The sequence below is a fragment of the Triticum dicoccoides genome, chromosome 1B (genome assembly GCF_002162155.2).
Source record: "Triticum dicoccoides isolate Atlit2015 ecotype Zavitan chromosome 1B, WEW_v2.0, whole genome shotgun sequence".
Lineage (NCBI taxonomy): Eukaryota > Viridiplantae > Streptophyta > Magnoliopsida > Poales > Poaceae > Triticum > Triticum dicoccoides.
The window spans coordinates 592,862,294-592,884,910 of NC_041381.1; the positions used below are offsets into that span (position 1 = coordinate 592,862,294).

Sequence of the window (22,617 nt, forward strand, 5' to 3'; positions counted from 1 at the left end):
CCGAGGCTCCGGTCTGTGACAAGGAGTTCGATTCTTTGAGAGGGGCGTGCAGGACTTGGGTCCTTAGAAGCGTTGAGCGCGAGCGAAACACCCACTGGGCCGGCTGGCGGGAATCCGGCTTAGCCGGTTGGTGAGCAGCCGATCGTGCGGCTACTTATTTGATGAGTGACGGGCCGGGTTGATCGACCCGGTGGCCTTTGACTTAGTGTATGAATCGTAGAGGAGCTTTGGCCCGTTGTGCTTGCCCGCCGACAGCCAAAGCTGGATCTGCGGTTTTAGGGCGAAATGGGGGACCGCCGCATCCCAACTTTATCAGGAATCACCAAGTAAGGCGGCGGGGTGGCGACCGAGCCGGCCTGCCCCCGAGCCCCCGGGTCAAGCGAGTCGAGCCAGTGGCCGGGTTCAGTGGTAAAGTGATGCAGAAAAATAGGGACACAATAAATTGGTCGACAAAAGGCAGCCCCCGAGTCTCGTTTGGGGACCCCATAGTTTCAGGCGTTTACAAAAAGGCGACGATACATACACTCGTGCGGCTAACTGTAAAACGGACGGAGGAGTTCCGCGTTCCACGGCCAGGTCGTTTCTTCGCCGGCAGTGTCCTTCTTGCGCTTCTTTGACTTGCGTGCGTCGATGAGGTAGTAGGCGTTGCGATCGCGCAAGGCCCTGCTCACGATGAATGGGCCCTCCCATGGAGAGGACATCTTGTGTTGGCCTGCCTGCTCTTGGACGAGTCGAAGGATGAGGTCACCCTCGCGGAATGCGAGGGGCTTGATCTTCTTGCTGTGGTAGTGCCTCAGGCCTTGCTGGTAGATGGCCGAACGGCTGAGTGCCAGAAGGCGCGCTTCCTCGAGCAGGTCGACACCATCTTCGCGTGCCTCTTTGGCTTCGTCTTCGGTGTACATCGCGACATGCGGCAAGTCAAACTCGACGTCGGTCGGGATGACGGCTTCGGCTCCATAAACAAGGAAGAACGGGGTGAACCCGGTCGACCGGTTCGGCATGGTGCGTAAACTCCAGAGAACTGTCGGCAACTCGTCAAGCCAGCTGCCAGGTGAGCGGATGAGTGGTGCTATGTCTTGAGCTTGCGTTGGTTTTCCTTGAAGAGGAAAGGGTGATGCAGCACAGTAGCGTAAGTATTTCCCTCAGTTTGTGAGAACCAAGGTATCAATCCAGTAGGAGGCTCCTCAACAAGTCCCACAAACCTACACAAACAAACAAAGAACTCGCAACCAACGCGATAAAGGGGTTGTCAATCCCTTCACGGCCACTTGTGAAAGTGAGATCTGATAGAGATAATATGATAAGATAAATATATTTTTGGTATTTTATAATATAGATGCAGAAAATAAAGATGCAAATAAAAGTAGATTGAAAGCTTATATGATAAAGGATAGACCCAGGGGCCATAGGTTTCACTAGTGGCTTCTCTCAAGATAGCATAAGTAATACGGTGGGTGAACAAATTACTGTCGAGCAATTGATAGAAAAGCGAATAATTATGACGTTATCTAGGCATGATCATGTATATAGGCATCACATCTGTGACAAGTAGACCGACTCCTGCCTGCATCTACTACTATTACTCCACACATTTACCGCTATCCAGCATGCATCTAGAGTATTAAGTTCATAAGAACAGAGTAACACATTAAGAAAGATGACATGATGTAGAGGGATAAACTCAAGCAATATGATATAAACCCCATCTTTTTATCCTCTATGGCAACAATAAAATACGTGTCTTGCAACCCTTTCTGTCACTGGGTAAGAACACCACAAGATTGAACCCAAAGCTAAGCACTTCTCCCATGGCAAGAAAGATCAATCTAGTAGGCCAAACCAAACCGATAATTCGAAGAGACTTGCAAAGATAAATCAATCATACATAAAAGAATTCAGAGAAGATTCAAATATTATTCATAGATAAACTTGATCAGAAACCCACAATTCACCGGATCTCGACAAACACACCGCAAAAAGAGATTACATCGAATAGATCTCCACAAGAGAGGGGGAGAACATTGTATTGAGATCCAAAAAGAGAGAAGAAGCCAACTAGTTAATAACTATGGACCCAAAGGTATGTGGTAAACTACTCACAACTCATCAGAGGGGCTATGGTGTTGATGTAGAAGCCCTCCGTGGTGGATTCCCCCTCCGGCGGAACACCGGCGATGGCTCCAAGATGGGATCTCATTCATTCGATGGCTCCCTGGATGTTTTCGGGGTATGTAGGCTTATATAGGATGACGAAGTACGTCGGTGGCTGCCCGAGGGGCCCACGAGACAGGGGGCGCGCCCTATAGGGGTGGGCGCACCCCCCACTCTCGTGGAGGCCTCGGTTGCTTCTTGACTTGCACTCCAAGTTCTCTAGATCACATTCGTTCCAAAAATCATGCTCCCGAAGGTTTCATTCCGTTTGGACTCCATTTGATGTTCCTTTTCTTTGAAATACTGAAATAGGCAAAAAAACCAACAATATGGGCTGGGCCTCCGGTTAGTAGGTTAGTCCCAAAAATGATATAAATGTGTAAAATAAAGCCCATAGACATCCAAAACAGGTAATATAATAGCATGGAACAATCAAAAGTTATAGATACGTTGGAGACGTATCAAGCATCCCCAAGCTTAATTCCTGCTCGTCCTCGAGTAGGTAAATGATAAAAATAGAATTTTTGATGTGGAATGCTACCTAGCATAATTCTCAATGTAATTTCTCTTTATTGTGGCATGAATGTTCAGATCCAAGTGATTCAAAATAAAAGTTCATATTGACAAAAGAAATAGAAACACTTCAAGCATACTAATAAAAGCAATCATGTCTTCTCAAAATAACATGGCTAAAGAAAGTTCATCCCTACAAAATTATATAGTTAGGCTATGCTTCATTTTCGTCACACAAAGATGTTCCCAACTTCTATACCCCCGATGACAAGCCAAGCAATTGTTTTGTACTTAAATAATCTCAAACTTTTTCAACCTTCACGCAATACATGAGCGTGAGCCATGGATATAGCACTATGGGTGGAATAGAATAATGATTGGGGATTGTGTGGAAAAGACAAAAAAAAAGAAAGTCTCACATTGACGAGGATAATCAACGGGCTATGGAGATGCCCATCAATTGATGTCAACATGAGGAGTAGGGATTGCCATCCAACGGATGCACTAGAGCTATAAATGAATGAAAGCTCAACAAAAGAAAAACTAGTGGGTGTGCATCCAACTTGCTTGCTCACGAAGACCTAGGGCATTTGAGGAAGCCCATCGTAGGAATATACAAGCCAAGTTCTATAATGAAAAATTCCCACTAGTATATGAAAGCGACAACACATGAGACTCTCTACATGAAAACATGGTGCTACTTTGAAGCACGATATATATGATACTAATTACATGAAGAACAAGGTGCTACTTTGAAGCCCAAGTGTGGAAAAAGAGATAGTAGCATTGCCCCTTTATTTTATTTTCTTTATTTTCTTTCTTTCTTTCTTTTCTTTTTTCTTTTTTTCTTTTTTTTCTTTTTTTTTCTTTTGGCCTTTCTTTTTTTTGGCCTTTCCTTTTTTTCTTTTCTTTTTGGGCAATGCTCTAATAATGATGATCATCACACTTTTATTGATTACAACACATGAATTACAACTCGAAACTAGAACAAGATATGACTCTATATGAATGCCTCCGGCGGTGTACCAGGATGGTGCAATGAATCAAGAGTGACATGTATGAAAATTATGCATGGTGGCTTTGCCACAAATACGATGTCAACTACGTGATCATGCAATGGCAATATGACAAATGTAATGTATGTCATGATGATGATGAACGGAACGGTGGAAAGTTGCATGGCAATATATCTCGGAATGGCTATGGAAATGCCATAAATAGGTAGGTATGGTGGCTGTTTTGAGGAAGATATAAGGAGGTTTATGTGTGATAGAGTGTATCATATCACGGGGTTTGGATGGACCGGCGAAGATTGCACCAACTCTCAAGGTGAGAAAGGGCAATGCACGGTACCGAAGAGGCTAGCAAAAATGGAAAGGTAAAAGTGCGTATAATCCATGGACTCAACATTAGTCAAAAGAACTCATATACTTATTGCAAAAATTTAGAAGTCATCAAAAACCAAGCACTACGCGCATGCTCCTAGGGGATAGATTGGTAGGAAAAGACCATCGCTCGTCCCCGACCGCCACTCATAAGGATGCACAAGCCAGGTACACTTCATGTTTCAAATTTGTTACACAACTTTAACCATACGTGCATGCTACGGGACTTGCAAACTTCAACTCAAGCATTCTTTAAATTCGTAATCACCCAACTAGCATGACTTTAATATCACTACCTCTCTATCTCAAAACAATTATCAAGTATCAAGTTGATCATAGCATCCAATTCACTTCCTATGATAGTTTTCATTATACCCAACTTGGATGCTTATCATTCTAGGACTAATTTATAACCATAGCAAATACCATGATGTTCTAAAAGACTCTCAAAGTAATATAAGTGAAGCATGGAAAATCAACAATTTCTTCAAAATTAATCCACTACCGTGCTCTAAAAGATATAAGTGAAGCACTAGAGCAAAAACTATCTAGCTCAAAAGATATAAGTGAAGCACATAGAGTATTCTAATAAATTTCAATAAAGTAGGCTTCTCCCAAAAGGTGTGTTACAGCAAGGATGATTGTGGTAAACTAAAAAGCAAAGACTAATATAATACACGACGCTCCAAGCAAAACACATATCATGTGGCGAATAAAAATATAGCTCCAAGTAAAGTTACCAATGAACGAAGACGAAAGAGGGGATGCCTTCCGGGGGCATCCCCAAGCTTAGGATTTTGGCTATTCTTGAATATCTTGGGGTGCCTTGGTCATCCCCAAGCTTAGACTTTTTCCACCCTTTATTCCATAATCCATCAAATCTTTAGCCAAAACATGAAAACATCACAACACAAAACTCAACAGGAAATCTCGTAAACTCCGTTAGTGAAAGAAAACAAAACCACCACATAAGGTACTATAATGAACTCATAATTTATTTATATTGGTGTTAAACCTACTTTATTCCAAGTTCTCTGTGGTTCATACCCTTACATACTAGCCATAGATGCATCAAAATAAGCAAACAACACACGAAAAACAGAATCTGTCAAAAACAGAACAGTCTGTAGCAATCTGTAGCTAACGCAAACTTATGGAACTTCAAAAATCCTAAAAAAATAGGATGTCCTAAAAAATTTGTTTATTGAACATCAGAAAAAAGAATCAATGCAAAAGCTCGTTCCTGTGATTTATTGATTTTTTTCTCGTGAGCGCAAAGTTTCTGTTTTTCAGCAGAATCAAATCAACTCATATCATAGGTTATCCTATAGGTTCTACTTGGCACAAACACTAAATAAAACATGAAAACACATCTAAACATAAAGTAGAAACAAAATTTATTACTAAACAGGAACAAAAACAAGGAACATAAAGAAAATTGGGTTGCCTCCCAACTAGCGCTATCGTTTAACGCCCCTAGCTAGGCATAAAAGCGAAGATAGATCTAAGTAGTGTCATCTTTAGCACTTGATTCATAGGTAGCTCGCATGATAGATTCATAAGGTAATTTAATTTTGTTTCTTTAAAAGTGTTACATGCCTTTCTCTAATTGAAATTTGAATCTAATATTCCCTTCCTTCATATCAATAATCGCACCAATCATTCTAAGGAAAGGTCTACCAAGAATAATAGGGCAAGTAAGATTGCAATCTATATCAAGAACGATAAAATCAACTAGCACCAAATTTCTATTTGCAACAATTAAAACATCATTGATTCTTCCCATTGGCTTTTTAATGGTGGAATCCGCAAGGTGCAAATTTAAAGAGCAATCATCAAGATCATGGAAACCTAGAATATCACATAAAGTTTTTGGAATCGTGGAAACACTAGTACCCAAATCACACAAAGCAAAACACTCATAATCTTTAATTTTAATCTTTATAGTAGGTTCCCACTCATCATTAGTTTTCTAGGTATAGAAACTTCCAAATTAAGTTTTTCATCGAAAGATTACATCAAGGCATCAACAATATGTTTGGTAAAAGCTTTATTTTGACTATAAGCATGAGGAGAATTAACAACGGATTGCAACAAGGAAATACAACTCTCTAAAGAACAATTATCATAATCAAAATCCTTGAAATCCGAGATAGTGGGTCCAATACTACTTAAAGTCATGACCTCTCCAATCCCACTTTTACCAAATTTAGCATCAAGACCTAAAAACTCCGAATTCTTGGGACACCTTCTAAATAAAGTTGACTCATTTACAGTCCCATTATTATCAAGATTCATATTTCAAAACAAAGATCTAATAGGAGACACATCAATAACTTTAAGATCTTCATCGTCATTTTCATGGAATTGGGAAGAACACGCTTTTATAAAGCAATCTTTCTTAGCACGCAATCTAGCGGTTCTTTCTTTGCACTCGTCAATGGAACTTCTCATAGATTTGAGAGACTCATTGATATCATGCTTAGGGGGAGAAGATCTAAGTATGAGAGAATCAACATCAAGCGAAAGTCTATCAACGTTCCTAGCCAAATCATCAACTTTGAGTAATTTTTCTTCAAGCAAAGCATTAAAATTCTTTTGAGAGATCATAAATTCTTTCACACTATTTTCAAAATCAGAGGGCATCTTATTAAAATTACCATAAGAATTATTGTAGGAATTTCCATAATTATTAGAGGAATTGCTAGGGGACGGTCTAGGATTAAAGTTTCCTCTATAAGCATTGTTTCCAAAATTATTCCTACCAACAAAATTTACATCCATAGATTCATTATTATTCTCAATCAAGTTAGATAAAGGCATATCATTGGGATCAATAGAAGAACTCTTAGTAGCAAATAATCGCTTAAGCTCATCCATCTTTCCACTCATTACATTAACTTCTTCTATAGCATGCACTTTTTTACTAGTAGATCGTTCGGTGTGCCATTGAGAATAATTAGCCATAATATTATCAAGAAGTTTTGTAGCATCTCCTCACATGATTTCCATAAACGTGCCTCCGGCGTCCGAATCTAAGAGATTTCTAGAAGCAAAGTTCAAACCGGCATAAAATTTTTGTATGATCATCCATAAATTCAAACCATGAGTAGGGTAATTGTGAATCACCAATTTCATTCTTTCCCAAGATTGGCCAACATGCTCATGATCAAGTTGTTTAAAATTCATAATATCGTTCCTAAGAGTGATGATCTTAGCGGGAGGAAAATACTTAGAGATAAAAGCATCTTTGTAATTGTTCCAAGAATCAATACTATTTTTAGGCAAAGAAGAAAACCAAACTTTAGCACGATCTCTAAGTGAAAATGGAAATAACTTCAATTTAACAATATCATTATCCGTATCTTTTTTCTTTTGCATATCACACAAATCAACAAAGTTGTTTAGATGAGTAGCGGCATCTTCACTAGGAAGGCCGGCGAATTGATCTTTCATAACAAGATTCAGCAAAGCAGTATTGATTTCACAAGACTCAACATCATTAAGAGGAGCAATCGGAGTACTAAGGAAATGATTATTGGTATTCAAGAAATCACACAATTTGGTATTATCTTGCGCCATGGCGACAAGTAATCCAACACACAAGCAAACAGAAAAAGGCAAGCGAAAGAGAGGGGAAGAAAAAGGCAAGCGGAAAAGAGAGGAGATTGGGAAAGAGAGGGAAAATAAAACGGCAAGGGTGAAGTGGGGGACAGGAAAATGAGAGGCAAATGGCAAATAATGTAAATGCGAGGGAGATGAGTTTGTGATGGGTACTTGGTATGTCTTGACTTGAGCGAAGACCTCCCCGGCAACGGCGCCAGAAATCCTTCTTGCTATGTCTTGAGCTTGTGTTGGTTTTCCTTGAAAAGGAAAGGGTGATGCAGCACAGTAGCATAAGTATTTCCCTCAGTTTTTGAGAACCAAGGTATCAATCCAGTAGGAGGCTCCTCAACAAGTCCCATGAACCTACACAAACAAACAAAGAACTCGCAACCAATGCGATAAAGGGGTTGTCAATCCCTTCACGACCACTTGCGAAAGTGAGATCTGATAGAGATAATATGATAAGATAAATATATTTTTGGTATTTTATAATATAGATGCAGAAAATAAAGATGCAACCCTTTATGTCACTGGGTAAGAACACCGCAAGATTGAACCCAAAGCTAAGCACTTCTCCCATGGCAAGAAAGATCAATCTAGTAGGCCAAACCAAACCGATAATTCGAAGAGACTTGCAAAGATAACACAATCATACATATAAGAATTCAGAGAAGATTCAAACATTATTCGTAGATAAACTTGATCATAAACCCACAATTCATCTGATCTCGACAAACACACCGCAAAAAGAGATTACATCGAATAGATCTCCACAAGAGAGGGGGAGAACATTGTATTGAGATCCAAAAAGAGAGAAGAAACCAACTAGCTAATAACTATGGACCCGAAGATCTGTGGTAAACTACTCACAATTCATCGGAGGGGCTGTGGTGTTGATGTAGAAGCCCTCCGTGGTGGATTCCCCCTCTGGCAGAACGCCAGCGACGGCTCCAAGATGGGATCTCGTGGATATAGGAGGTTAGGGTGGTGGAAATATTTCTTCGATGGCTCCCTGGATGTTTTTGGGGTATGTAGGCTTATATAGGAGGAAGAAGTACGTTGGTGGCCACCCGAGGGGCCCACGAGACAGGGGGCGCGCCCTATAGGGGTGGGCGCGCCCCCCACTCTCGTGGATGCCTCGGCTGCTTCTTGACTTGCACTCCAAGTTCTCTGGATTACGTTCGTCCCAGAAATCACGCTCCCGAAGGTTTCATTCCGTTTGGACTCCATTTGATATTCCTTTTCTTCGAAATACTGAAATAGGCAAAAAACAGCAATACGGGCTGGGCCTCCGATTAGTAGGTTAGTCCCAAAAATGATATAAATATGTAAAATAAAGCCCATAGACATCCAAAACAGGTAATATAATAGCATGGAACAACCAAAAATTATAGATACATTGGAGATGTATCAAGTGGCTCGACGAGTCACGGCTTGATGCCGGACAGGATGAGTCCGTTGGCCCGCTCGACCTGCCCGTTGGACTGTGGATGTGCCACGGAGGCCAGGTTGAGGCAGATGTCGGAGACGGAGCAGTATTGCTCGAGCGCGCCCTTGGCGAAGTTGGTGTCGTTATCGGTGATGATGTTGTTCGGCATGCCTTAGCGCACTGCTATGTCCTTGATGAACCAGACGGTTGTTGGCCCGTCTAGTTTCTTGATTGGTCTTGCCTCGATCCACTTGGTGAATTTGTCCACTGCCGCCAACAAGTGTGTCATGACGCCTCGAGCGGTTTTGAAGGGTCCCACCATGTCGAGTCCCCAGACCGCGAAGCGCCAGGCGATCGGTATGGTGTGGAGTGTTGTCGCCGGCTAGTGGCCGTGTTTTCTGAAGTGTTGGCACCCCTCGCACTTGAGAATGAGTGACTCGGCGTCTTCGGGGGCCATGGGCCAGTAGAAGCCGTGGCGGAACGCCTTGGCCACCAGGGATCACGATGCAGCATGGTGCCCGCACTCGCCCTGGTGAACGCCGAGGAGGATGTCGATGCCCCGATCCTGCTCGACGCAACGCTGGAACACGCCGGTGGAGCTATGCTTGACGAGCTCGTTGTTGATGATGCTGTAGGCGGACGCCCGGCGCTGCACTTGCCGAGCCTCGATTTCGTCCATGGGGAGAACCCCGTTCTCCAGAAATTCTGATATCGGCAGGGCCCAAGATGGGGCCGCTACCACGGTGAAGACGACCACTTGGGTGGGTTCCAAGTCGGCGGCCCCTGGGCCGGGTTGAGCAGCCCCCGGGTTGGGGACGGCGACGGCCAGGTCCGGGGTGATGGTGGCCGGGTTGAGCTCAGCAGCCCCCGGGCCGGGTTCAGCAGCCCTCGGGCCGGTTTGCAGTGCGGTCGGGTTGTCTGGGACGTGGATGGACTCGGAGTCCGGCGATGGCTTGACGGAGGGCTTGCGCAGGTGCTCGAGGGAGACGCAGGACGGGATGGCTTGGCGTGATGAGGCGATCTTGGCGAGCGTGTCGGCTGCTTCGTTCTCCATGCGTGAGACGTGGAGGAACTCGCAACCCTCGAAGGATCTGGACAGCTTCAGGACGAGGAAGCGGTAGCTTGCCATGTTGGAGTCGCGGGCGTCCCATTCGCTGGGGCATTGCTGCACCACCAGGTCCGAGTCGCCGTAGCACAGGATGCCCCAGATGCCGAGTACCTTGGCAAGCCAGAGGCCGTGCACAAGGGCTTCATATTCGGCGACGTTGTTGGAGGTGGTGAAGTGGATCTGGAGCGCGTAGCGGAGCCGGTCACCCTTCTGAGATGATAGTACGATGTCGGCCCCCAAGCTGAGTTGCATCTTGGACCCGTCGAAATGCATGCGCCAATGCGTCGAGTCGGGAGGCGGCGGCAAGTACTGGGTCTCGGTCCAGTCGACAAGGAAGTCGGCCAGGGCTTGAGACTTGATCGTGGTGCGGGATCGTAGAGGATGGTGTGGCCGGCTAGCTGGATCGCCCACTTGCCGACCCGGCCAGAGGCATCCCGGCACCCGATGATTTCTCAGATAGGCGTCGTGCTGATGACGGTGATGACGTGCTCTTGAAAGTACTGCTTCAGCTTCCTGGCGGTGAGGTACACGTCGTCGCACATCTTCTGGTAGTGTGGGTAGTTCTGCTTCGAGATGGAGAGCACCTCGCTCAGGTAGTAGACCAGGCATTGGACGGCCTGGATCTTGCCCTTCTCTAGTCGCTCGACCACCAGCACCGTGCTGACTGCTCGCGAGGTCGCGGCTATGTAGAGCAACAGGGGCTCCTTGTCGGTCGGCGTGGCCAGGACTGGTGCAGTGGAGAGCATTCGCTTGAGGTCTTGGAAGGCCTCGTCTGCCTTGTCGTTCCATTCGAACGGGCTTGTCTTCTTCATCAGCTGGTACAGGGGTAGCGCCCTCTCGCCCAGCCGGCTCAGAAACTAGCTGACCAAGGCCAAGCACCTGGTGAACTTCTAGACGTCGCGCAGTCGAGCCGGCTTGCGCATGCGCTCGATAGCCTTGATATTCTCCAGGTTCGCCTCGATGCCACGTTCCGAGACGAGGAAGCCGAGTAGCTTTCCGGCCGGGACGCCGAAGACGCATTTTTCTGGGTTAAGCTTGACCTTATATTCACGGAGGTTGGTGAATGTTTCCTTCAAATCGTCAAGGAGCGTGAGGTGCTGCTTGGTCTTCACCATGATATCGTCCACGTACACGTGGATATTGCGGCCGAGTTGCGGCAGCAGGCATTTCTGCATGCAGCGTTGGAAGGTGGCGCCGGCGTTCTTCAAGCCGAACAACATGGTGATGTAGCAATACGCCCCAAAGGGCGTGATGAAGGACGTCTTCAGGGCATCGGCCGGGTTCAGCTTGATCTGGTGATAGCCGGAGTAAGCGTCCAGGAAGGACAGGAGCTCGCACCCGGCGGTCGAGTCGCTGACTTGGTCGATCCGCGGGAGGGCGAACGGATCCTTGGGACAGGCCTTGTTGAGGCTGGTGTAATCGATACACATGCGCCAGGTCTTGTTCTTCTTCAGGACAAGGACTGGATTGGCCAGCCACTCGGGCTGAAACACTTCCATTATGAAGCCGGCCGCCAAAAGCTTGGCGACTTCTTCACCAATGGTTCTTCTCTTCTCTTCGGAAAATTGTTGGAGGGGTTGACGGACAGGCTTAGCATCCTTGCGGAAGTGAAGTTTGTGCTCGGCGTACTTCCTCGGGATACCCGGCATGTCCTTGGGGGTCCATGCAAAGATATCCCGATTCTCACGAAGGAAGTCGACGAGCTCGCCTTCCTATTTGTTGTCGAAGCGGGCGCCTACGACAACGTACTTGCTGCAGCTGGGGTCTTCTGGGTTGAGCTTCACTCACTTGGTTTCCTTGGAGGGCTTGAAGGCGGCCTCGTCGGCCGGGTCCAGGGTCGGGATCGACGCAGCAGAGGCCTCGCCGTCCAGGGCGATGGTCCGGTCGAGCTGGCACCGCTCCTCGGCAATGACCACCGACTCGGCCAACTTGACGCCGTCTCGGGCGCACTCGAGGGACTTGCGGTAATCGCCGGTGATGGTGATGAGACCCTTGGGACCCAGCATCTTCATCTTCAGATATGCGTAGTGGGGAACCGCCATGAACTTGGCAAGCATGGGTCGGCCCAGCAACGCGTGATACGCGCTGGACAGGTCCACCACCTCGAACCAGACCGGTTCGCGTCAGAAGTGGCTACTGTCGCCAAATAGGACATCAAGCCGGACCAGGCCAATGGGCGAGCAGGAGAGGCCGGGCACAATGCTGTGGAAGATCGTCCGGGTCGGCTCCAGGTCCTCGGCCTTGAGGCCGAGCTTGGTCATCGTGCCGCGGTAGAGGATGTTGGTGTTGTTGCTGCCGTCGATGAGGACTCAGGAGAACTTGCATGTACGTCGCGCGACGATGGTGGTGTTGAGGACGAGGGCGTAACCACCCGGGCTCGGCATGACTGTCGGATGATCCTCCCGGGTCCAGATGATCGAGCTATCCGACCAATGCATGAACTCTGGCTTGGCTGGAACGACGGTGTTCACCTCCTGCCGAAGGAGGCGCTCGCTGCGCTTGTCATCGCCGAGGCTGGTGAAGACGACGTAGGCCGCGTTCTGGTCCGGGTAGGCATCGTTCCGCATCGCGCCGCCGGCGGGAGGCAGCGGTGGAGGCGGAGGCGGCTGCCCCGCGCCTGGAGCTGGAGCCGGAGGAGGCGGGACGTCTCCCCTCATGATGCGCTTGGTGATGGCGCACTACCAAAGCGTGTGCGTGGAGGGTCTTGCGCCGCTATGATGCTTGCAGGGGGCGTCGAGCATCTCTTCGAAACTCATGGCGGGTTGCCATGCCATCTTGTCGGTTTGTCGGTGCTTCGCCGCCGGGTCCGCCGCGGGCTCGGCCGCCGCGACGAGCCGGTTGTCGTGACGCTGCGCCGGCTGGTCGGCCTTGCGCTTGTTGTTCTGGTGATGCTGCTGCCGGCTGCTTTTGTCGGCCGGCTTTGGAGGAGGAACCAGCTTCGCCTTGCCGGCTTCATCTAGCGTCACCTGGATCTTCATGGTGGAGTCGGCGTTGGCGTACTTGTCCGCCGTCACCATGAGCGCGGCCATGGTGACCGGCTCGGAGCGTAGGAGCTTGTGCTTGAGGAGGGTGCCGTCTCGGCACCCGCTGACGAAGTACTGGATCGCCTGGACTTCATGGACACCCTCGCAGCTGTTCCGGAGCTCGGTCCAGCGTGCGAGGTACTCGCGTCCGGTCTCCGTCGGCCCCTGCACGCACATGGCGAGCTGGCTGGGGCGACCAGGTCGCTTGTAGGTCCCCGTGAAGTTGTGGACAAAGGCTTCCTCGAAGTCGACCCACGCATTGATGCTACCCATCGGCAAGCTGTTCAACCATGTGCGGGCCGACCCTTGGAGCATGAGCGGTGCGTAGCACACGGCGAGACGACGATTGGCACCGGTGATGCCAATGGTCGTGGTGTAGTCGGTGAGCCAGTCTTCCAGCTTCACCGTCCCGTTGTGCTTGGGGGTGTCGCGGGGGAGCACGAACCCTTTGGGAAAGGGCTCCTCTCGGATGCGTGGGCCGAAGCACGTCGGCCTGATAGCGCCACTCTCCTCCACCTCCAGGGAGCGAGCGAGTTGATCGAGGTGGTGGCGCGCGTCGGCGTCGTCGATGGCGCGCGGGCCGAGTCGACTGGCGGCTAGGCCCCGAGGGGCCGGGTCGGTTGGAGCCGGACGCCGGCCAAGCTGGCCGGGTCCGCGCTGGGTCTCCGGGACGGGCTCTATGCCCGGGACGTCGGCGGCCGCGGTGGCCGGGTTGCGCCGAGTCCGGGTTTGGCCGGAGTGCGCCTCATCGGGCGGCGAGGAAGCCGTGTGCAGGAGTTCGCCGGGTCCGCCTAGGCGGGCGGAGCCGGATCCCACCGGCTTGGCGAGTCGGTTGAGGCGATCCTGCTGGGTATTGGTGGCGTGGAGGAGCTCGCGCATCCGCCCGATGCGCTCTTTGAGATCCTCGCCCGTGAGTTGGTCGAGGACGACCGCGACTGCCTCTGCAGTGCGCATGTTCTTCACTGGGGTCTCGTAGACGGTCCAGACGGCGCCGAAGGCCCGGCCGATTGCTCCTCCACGGGTGCGAGCATCGGCGACCCGGCTTGGCTCAGCTGCGGCGGGCGTGAATCCGTGGGCGGTGTCATGCTCCATTTGAGCGGCCTCCAGGCGGCGCCTAGTGGCGGCCATTGTCTCGGACAGGTCCAGCATCTGCTGGCGTCTATCCTCGAGCTGGGTTCAGGCTTCGGCGATGTTGGTGGCGTCGACATCAGTGTCGATGGGGATGCGGAGGCTCTGCATCGCGGCGCGCGGCAGGTCAGACGGCTCAGTTCGTGCCGCAACGGCCCCAGCTTCTGCGACCCTCCTCGCCTTGCTCGACGAGGAAGAGGCGCCATCGCCTGTGATGAAAACCTCCACATGGGCATCCATCGCCTCGGCAGTAAATCCGCCACCGAGGGAGAGTGGAGAGTCGGAGTAGCTGAGCACCTCGTTGGGGTACTCGTCGACCGCGAACGCATCAGAGATGCGCAGCACAGTGAAGGAGGCGGCGAGTGCGCTGATGACGTCGTCCGCCAGAGCGATGGACTCGTCGAAGTAGGAGAAGGGCCTCGTCTGAAGCATGCTCCCGACCAGCTCCTCGAGCTGCCCCATGATGGGCGCCAACTGTCGTGGTGGGTGCACGGCAGATGCCATGGGATGGCTAAAGAGAGGAGGAGGCTCGAGGGCGCTAGTGGGCTCCAGAGGCGAGGTCGGCATGCGCGGGCGCGGGACGCCGGACATACCTAGGTTCGGGGCTCTCCGGAGAGATAACACCCCTAGTCCTACCGAGTTTAGTTCGATGATCGATAGTACAATGTCGCTCCTGGAGCCGTATGGAGGAGGAAGGAAGCTGGCCTAGGCTTGGGCTGCTCCTTCTCTCCGGTGTTGTCGTTGAGTGACTAGTCCTATGCTTGCTTGTGTTTCTCTTGTGTCTCATACATATGCATCTCTCCATAGGCGTGGGTTCCTGGGGGGGTTTATAGATCAACCCACCCAGGGTTACAATGGTAATACGCCGAGTCGGTGGGTCCGTATTGTCGGTGTCCGGGATACCGGGGTGGGTCCCGCTTGAGGGCCTGTGGTTCACTGGATTCCCCTAGGTGCGGGCCCCGCGTGCCTAGGGGAACTGTTCGCCGTCTTGTCAATCGTCAGGGTGTGGCCGAGTCGAGTCGTGTACAGTGCTCTCCGTCAGGTTGCCGCTTGCTGTCATCAGCGGCGAAGGCGGGAGCACTGTTGCCGTGCCAGCCTCGGTCAGCGGGTAGGTAAGGGGCACTGTTGCCACGCTCCGGCTGACCATAGGCATGAGCGGAAGCACTGTAGTCTTGGTCATCGGTGATTTGAAGTCTCATCCCATCGTACGGCCTGGATGGGATGGGAGCTGACCCATGGCTGGGTTGTCGTGCACGCCACGGGTGGGGTCGGCTTGTTGGGGAAGCCTTGGTAGCACCGGGTTGGGTTGTCTTGCGCCAGTTGCTGTGGCCAGGTCGACGTACCTTGCCGAGTTGAAGAGCTTGGCCGTGTTGCGGGCCTTTCCGGGTCGAGCGACCCGGCCTGGCGTGTGCCGGCTCGCGGGGCGCTGCGGGCCCCGCCGTTTTTTAAAAGGATCCGGGTTCCGTTGCCTGCCCGGGGTTCATCCCCCCGACAACACCGATCCTGATGGTAGAGGGAGCGTGCGATGTTTGATCATATCAACCTTGGAAATACTTCCAACACATATCGTCACCTCGCCTTTAGCTAGTCTCCGTTTATTCCGTAGCCTTTTATTTTGAGTTACTAACACTTAGCAACCGAACCGGTATCTATTACCATGGTGCTACTAGGAGTACTAGTAAAGTACACATTAATATAATGTATATCCAATGTACTTCTGTCGACCTTGTCTGCCTTCTTATCTACCAAGTATCTAGGGTAATTCTGCTCCAGTGACCGTTCCCCTTATTATAGAAGCACTTAGTCTTGGGTTTGGGTTCAACCTTGGGTTTCTTCACTAGAGCAGCAACTGTTTTGTCGTTCCATGAAGTATCTCTTCTTGCCCTTGCCCTTCTTGAAACAAGTGGTTTCACTAACCATCAACAATTGATGCTCCTTCTTGATTTCTACTTTCGCGGTGTCAAACATTGCGAATAGCTCAAGGATCATCATATTTATCCCTGATATGTTATAGTTCATCACCAAGCTCTAGTAGCTTGGTGGCAGTGACTTTGGAGAAACATCACTATCTCATCTGGAAGATTAACTCCCACCCGATTCAAGTGATTGTAGTACTCAGACAATCTGAGCACATGCTCAATGATTGAGCTTTTCTCCCTTAGTTTGTAGGCCAAGAAACTCGTCAGAGGTCTCATACCTCTTGACGTGGGCACTAGCCTGAAATACCAATTTCAGCCCTTGGAACATCTCATATGTTCCGCGAAGTTTCAAAATTCGTCTTCGGTGCCTCAATTCTAAACCGTTTAACATTACTGAACTATCATGTAGTCATCAAAATGTGTATGTCAGATGTTCGCAACATCCACAGACGACGTTCGAGGTTCAACACACCAAGCGGTGCATTAAGGACATAAGCCTTCTGCGCAGCATGAGGACAATCCTCAGTTTACGGACCCAGTCCGCATAATTGCTACTATCAACTTTCAACTAAATTTTCTCTAGGAACATGTCTAAAACAGTAGAACTAAAACGTGAGCTACGACAAGATTTGTAAAGACCTTTTGACTATGTTCAGGATAATTAAGTTCATCTAATGAACTCCCACTCAGACAGACATCCCTCTAGTTATCTAAGTGATACATGATCCGAGTTAACTAGGCCGTGTCCGATCATCACGTGAGACGGACTAGTCATCATCGGTGAACATCTTCATGTTGATCGTATCTACTATATGACTCATGTTCGACCTTTCGATATCTTGTGTTCCGAGGCCATTTCTGTACATGCTAGGCTCGTCAAGTCAACCTAAGTGTTTTGCATGTGTAAATCTGGCTTACACCCTTTGTATGCAAACATTAGAATCTATCACACCCGATCATCACATGGTGCTTCAAAACAACGAACTCTCGCAACGGTGCACAGTTAGGGGGAACACTTACTTGAAATTTTAGTGGGGGGTCATCTTATTTATGCTACCGTCATTCTAAGCAAATAAGATGTAAACATGACAAACGTCACATGCAAATCATAAAGTGACATGATATGGCCAATATCATTTTGCGCCTTTGATCTCCATCTTTGAGGCGCGGCATGATCACCTTCGTCACCGGCATGACACCATGATCTCCATCATCATGATCCCCATCATCGTGTCTCCATGAAGTTGTCTCGCCAACTATTACTTCTACTACTACGGCTAACGGTTAGCAATAAAGTAAAGTAATTACATGGTGTTGTTCAATGACACGCAGGTCATACAATAAATTAAGACAACTCCTATGGCTCCTGCCGGTTGTCATACTCATCGACATGCAAGTCGTGATTCCTATTACAAGAACATGATCAATCTCATACATCACATATCATTCATCACATTCTTTTGGCCATATCACATCACATAGCATACCCTGCAAAAACAAGTTAGACGTCCTCTAATTGTTGTTGCATGTTTTACGTGGCTGCTACGGGTTTCTAGCAAGAACGTTTCATGCCTACGCAAAGCCACAACAGTAATATGCCAATTTCTATTTACCCTTCATAAGGACCCTTTTCATCGAATCCGATTCGACTAAAGTGGGAGAGACTGGCACCCGCTAGCCACCTTATGCAACAAGTGCATGTCAGTCGGTGGAACCTGTCTCACGTAAGCGTACATGTAAGGTCGTCTGGGCTTCTTCATCCCACAATACCGTCGAAACAAGATAAGACTAGTAACGGTAAGCATATTGAACAAAACCAACACCCACAACTACTTGTGTTATACTCGTGCATAGAATCTATGCAATAGACCAAAGCTCATGATGCCACTGTTGGGGAATGTAGCAGACATTCAAAATTTTCTACGCATCACCAAGATCAATCTATGGAGATTATAGCAACAAGAGAGAGGGGAGTGTATCTTCATACCCTTGAAGATCGTGATGCGGAAGCGTTACGAGAACGCGGTTGGAGAAGTCGTACACGCAGCGATTCAGATCATAGTCGATTCCGATCTAAGCACTGAACAACGGCGCCTCCGCGTTCAACACACGTGCATCCCGGTGATGTCTCCCGCGCCTTGATCCAGCAAGGAGGAGGGAGAGGTTGGGGAAGACAACTCCGGCAGCAACACGACAGCATGGTGGTGCTGGAGCTGTGTGGTTTCCAGCAGGGCTTCGCCAAGCACTAGGAAGGACGAGGATGTGGAGAGATAGGGCTGCGCCGAGAGAGGGAGACTCGCGTCCTTGGCAGCCCCAAAACCCCCACTATATATAGGAGGAGGAGAGGAGGGTGCGCCCCCTCTAGGGTTCCCATCCCTAGGGGGCGACAGCCCTAGATGGGATGGAGGGGTGCGGCCAAGAGGGGGAGAGAGGGGAGTGCGCCTTAGGGTGGGCCTTTAGGCCCATCTGCGCCTAGGGTTTCCCATCTCCCCTCCTAGCTGCGCCTTTGGCCTTGGTGGGAGGCGGACCAGCCCACTCTGGGGCTAGTTCCATCCCACTCTAGGCCCATGCAAGCCTCCGGGGCTGGTGGCCCCTCCCGGTGGACCCCAGAACCCTTCCGATGGTCCCGGTACATTACCAGTGACCCCCGAAATACTTCCGGTGGCCAAAACCTCTCTTCCTATATATTATTCTTTACCTCCGGACCATTCCGGAACTCCTCGTGACGTCCGGGATCTTATACGGGACTCCGAACAACATTCGGTAACCACATACAAACTTCCCTTATAACCCTAGTGTCATCGAACCTTAAGTGTGTAGGCCCTACGGGTTCGGGAATCATGCAAACATGACCGAGACAACTCTCCGGTCAATAACTAACAGCGGGATCTGGATACCCATGTTGGCTCCCACATGTTCCATGATGATCTCATCGGATGAACCACGATGTCGGGGATTCAAGCAATCCCGTATACAATTCCCTTTGTCAATCGGTAGGTTACTTGCCCGAGATTCGATCGTCGGTATCCCAATACATCATTCAATCTCGTTACTGGCAAGTCACTTTACTCGTTGCATAATGCATGATCCCGTGACTAACTACTTAGTCACATTGAGCTCATTATGATGATGCATTACCGAGTGGGCCCAGAGATACCTCACCGTCATACGGAGTGACAAATCCCAGTCTCGATTCATGCCAACCCAACAAATACTTTCGGAGATACCTGTAGTGCACCTTTATAGTCACCCAGTTACATTGTGACGTTTGGTACACCCAAAGCACTCCTACGGTATCAGGGAGTTACACAATCTCATGGTCTAAGGAAATGATACTTGACATTAGAAAAGCTTCAGCAAACGAACTACACGATCTTGTGCTATGCTTAGGATTGGGTCTTGTCCATCATATCATTCTCCTAATGATGTGATCCCGTTATCAATGACATCCAATGTCCATGGTCAGGAAACCATGACCATCTATTGATCAACGAGCTAGTCAACTAGAGGCTCACTAGGGACATGTTGTGGTCTATGTATTCACACATGTATTGCGATTTTCGGTCAATACAATTATAGCATGAACAATAGACAATTATCATGAACAAGGAAATCAATAATAACCAATTTATTATTGCCTCTAGGGCATATTTCCAACAGCATGTGCTCGCTCCCACACTGTACGGTTGAAATGATCCGCTTCCCACGGCTCAGGAAGCTTGCACTGGTGGCGGTTGGTATATCGGAGTGCGCCTTGCACAACATTATCGTCGGTGGCTGTCCTGTCCTGGAAAGCTTGCTACTTAACTCATTTTCGGCGTCCGTTGTCTCCGGATCAGCATTTGTACTATCCCAGCCCTAGTGGAACTCGTCATCGAGGATGCCCCTTTGCTTGAAAGGTTGCTGCTCCATCTTGACTTGCATGGGCCAACTAAAATCTCGGTTATCTCCGCGCCTAATCTGGAGACATTGGGCTGCATTTCTGAATTTTGCGACTCCAAAATCATGTTTGGCTCAACAGTTATTCAGGTAACTATGCATGTTGTACTTCTTGCCTTTTCGACAAGGCTTGTTCATTTGCTGCATTTGTTACATATCACTTACACATATTTATGTCTACTGTGCTAATGTTGTGTTCGATGCTTGATAAAGGGATTGTACATTAGTAGCCTGACAACTGTGGTACATTGATAATGTCAAGATCTTAGCTATCAACATGTATATTTATGATTTGGGTATGGTTATTGACTTGATGAGATGCTTTCCTTGCTTGGAGAAATTGTATATCAAGGTGACATTCCTCATTTATAGAGTCCATAGCGTACTAGTGGTCACGGTTCACCTGTTCTATTGATCTACCAGTTGTTTTCATGTGGTTAATTTTTTATTTTCCATGCCAATTTTCAGAGAGCTCAATCAGGAAAACCAAATTTGTGGTGTCAGAAATATCAGAGTCTTCTCAGATCTCTTTGTTGGGGAACGTAGAAATTTCAAAAAAAAATTCTATGCACACGCAGGATCATGGTGATGCATAGCAACGACCGGGAAGAGTGTTTCCACGTACCCTCGTGGACCGAAAGCAGAAGCATTAGCACAACGCGGTTGATGTAGTCGTACGTCTTCATGATCCGACCGATCCAAGTACCGAACGTACGGCATCTCCGAGTTCAGCACACGTTCAGCTCGATGGCGTCCCGCGAACTCCGATCTAGCAAAGCTTCATGGGAGAGTTTCGTCAACAGACGGCGTGGTGACGGTGATGATGTTGCTACCAATGCAGGGCTTTGCCTAAGCACCGCTATGATATTATCGAGGTGGAATATGGTGGAGGGGGGCACTGCACAGGGATGGAATAGATCAATAGATCAACTTGTGTGTCATGGTGTGCCCCTAGCCTCAGTATATAAAGGAGGAGAGGAGGGGAGGGGCTGACCCTCTCTATGGCGCAGCCTGGGGAGTCCTACTCCCACCGGGAGTAGGATTCCCCCCCTTCCATGTAGTAGGAGTAGGAGTAAGGGAAAGAGAAAAGAGAAGAGAAGGAAGGAGGGGGCGCAGCCCCTTCCCCTAGTCCAATTCGGACTAGGCATTGGGGGGCGCGCGGCCTGCCTCTCTCTCTTTCCCTTAGAGCATCTCCAACAGGCGCCCAACGCGCGGCGCTGTAAAAATAGATTTGGCGCGCGCCCATCGCCTGGTTTGGCGCGGCGCGCAGCGTTTGCTCCAGCAGCCGCGCTGAAAAGCCGCACGCGCGTGCAGCTCCAGCAGGCGCAGTAAAATGCAGCGCCTGCGCTCATTCTATAATATTTTTTAATTAAAATTGCATAGATAAAAAAAGCGATACATAGATATTTTACATCGGTGCAACTACTACGGCATAGATGATAGATAGTTCAACATACATAGATAGATAGATAGAAATTACTACGGCATACATAGATAGAAAACTACTCTAAGTCGCTGCCATCACCATCGTCATCCTCGTCGGTGTCGTCCGAGGTTGAGAGCCAGACGTCGTCCCAACGTTCATCGTCCGAGGTGAAGAACGACCTCCCACCTGCGGTGACGATGTCGCACTGCTCGTTCGCCACTGCCTTCCGCTGACGCCGGTCCGCCCGCTCCGAGCGGCGCCTTGCCGTCCTCTCCGCCCAGTAGGCATGCTTGGCGTCACGTCCTCTGGGTGGCAACGGCGCCACTCTGCCATGGCTCGCTCGTCCTCCTCGGCAACGAGGAGACGGCGCTGCCGCCGAGCGTGGTCGGCACGGTCCATGTTCGTGATCAGCCGCGGCGGAGGGGCGAGGCGTTGCGCCTCCTCGCGCGTGAAGACGTCCCGAAAATTCATCTGGGATCGGGGCCTGTCCAAGCGCCACGCCGCAGCGTCGTACGCGCGGGCCGCCTCGCGCGCGCTCCGGAACGTCCCGAGGCCGAGCCGGATGTCGCCGGCCCGTATCTCGGCGGAGTACCAGCCGTTGGGGCGCTCGCGGACGCCGCGAAAGCCCGAAGCACCCCGGCGGCGCGGCGGCATGGTGGCGCGGTGGTGGCGCAGAAAGCGGCGACGCGGTGAAGCGGTGGAGTGCGAAGCGGCGAGATTGCGAGGAGAAGGGCGCGTGGCTGTTCTGTGCGCGTGGCGAAGCGCGGGACTTTATAGGCGCGCGCGAAGCGGCGCGCCATATCTAGCGCGCCTCGTGCCGCTTTCTACCGCGCGCGCGCAAACGCTTCCCGCGCGCGCTAACTTCCCGCCACCGCTGGAGCGCGCGGAACCACCCGGCGCGCGCGAAAAACTGATTTTACCGCGCGGGCGCGCGTTTTGCCGCGCCTGTTGGAGATGCTCTTAAAGCCCAATAAGGCCCATATACTCCCC

General features: G+C 49.7%; 1 pseudogene; it reads right to left on the reverse strand.

Moving 5' to 3' along the window:
* Positions 1-21,581: 21,581 nt before the first annotated feature.
* On the reverse strand, positions 21,582-22,294 carry LOC119309597 (annotated as a pseudogene).
* Between the last annotated feature and the right edge of the window lie 323 nt (positions 22,295-22,617).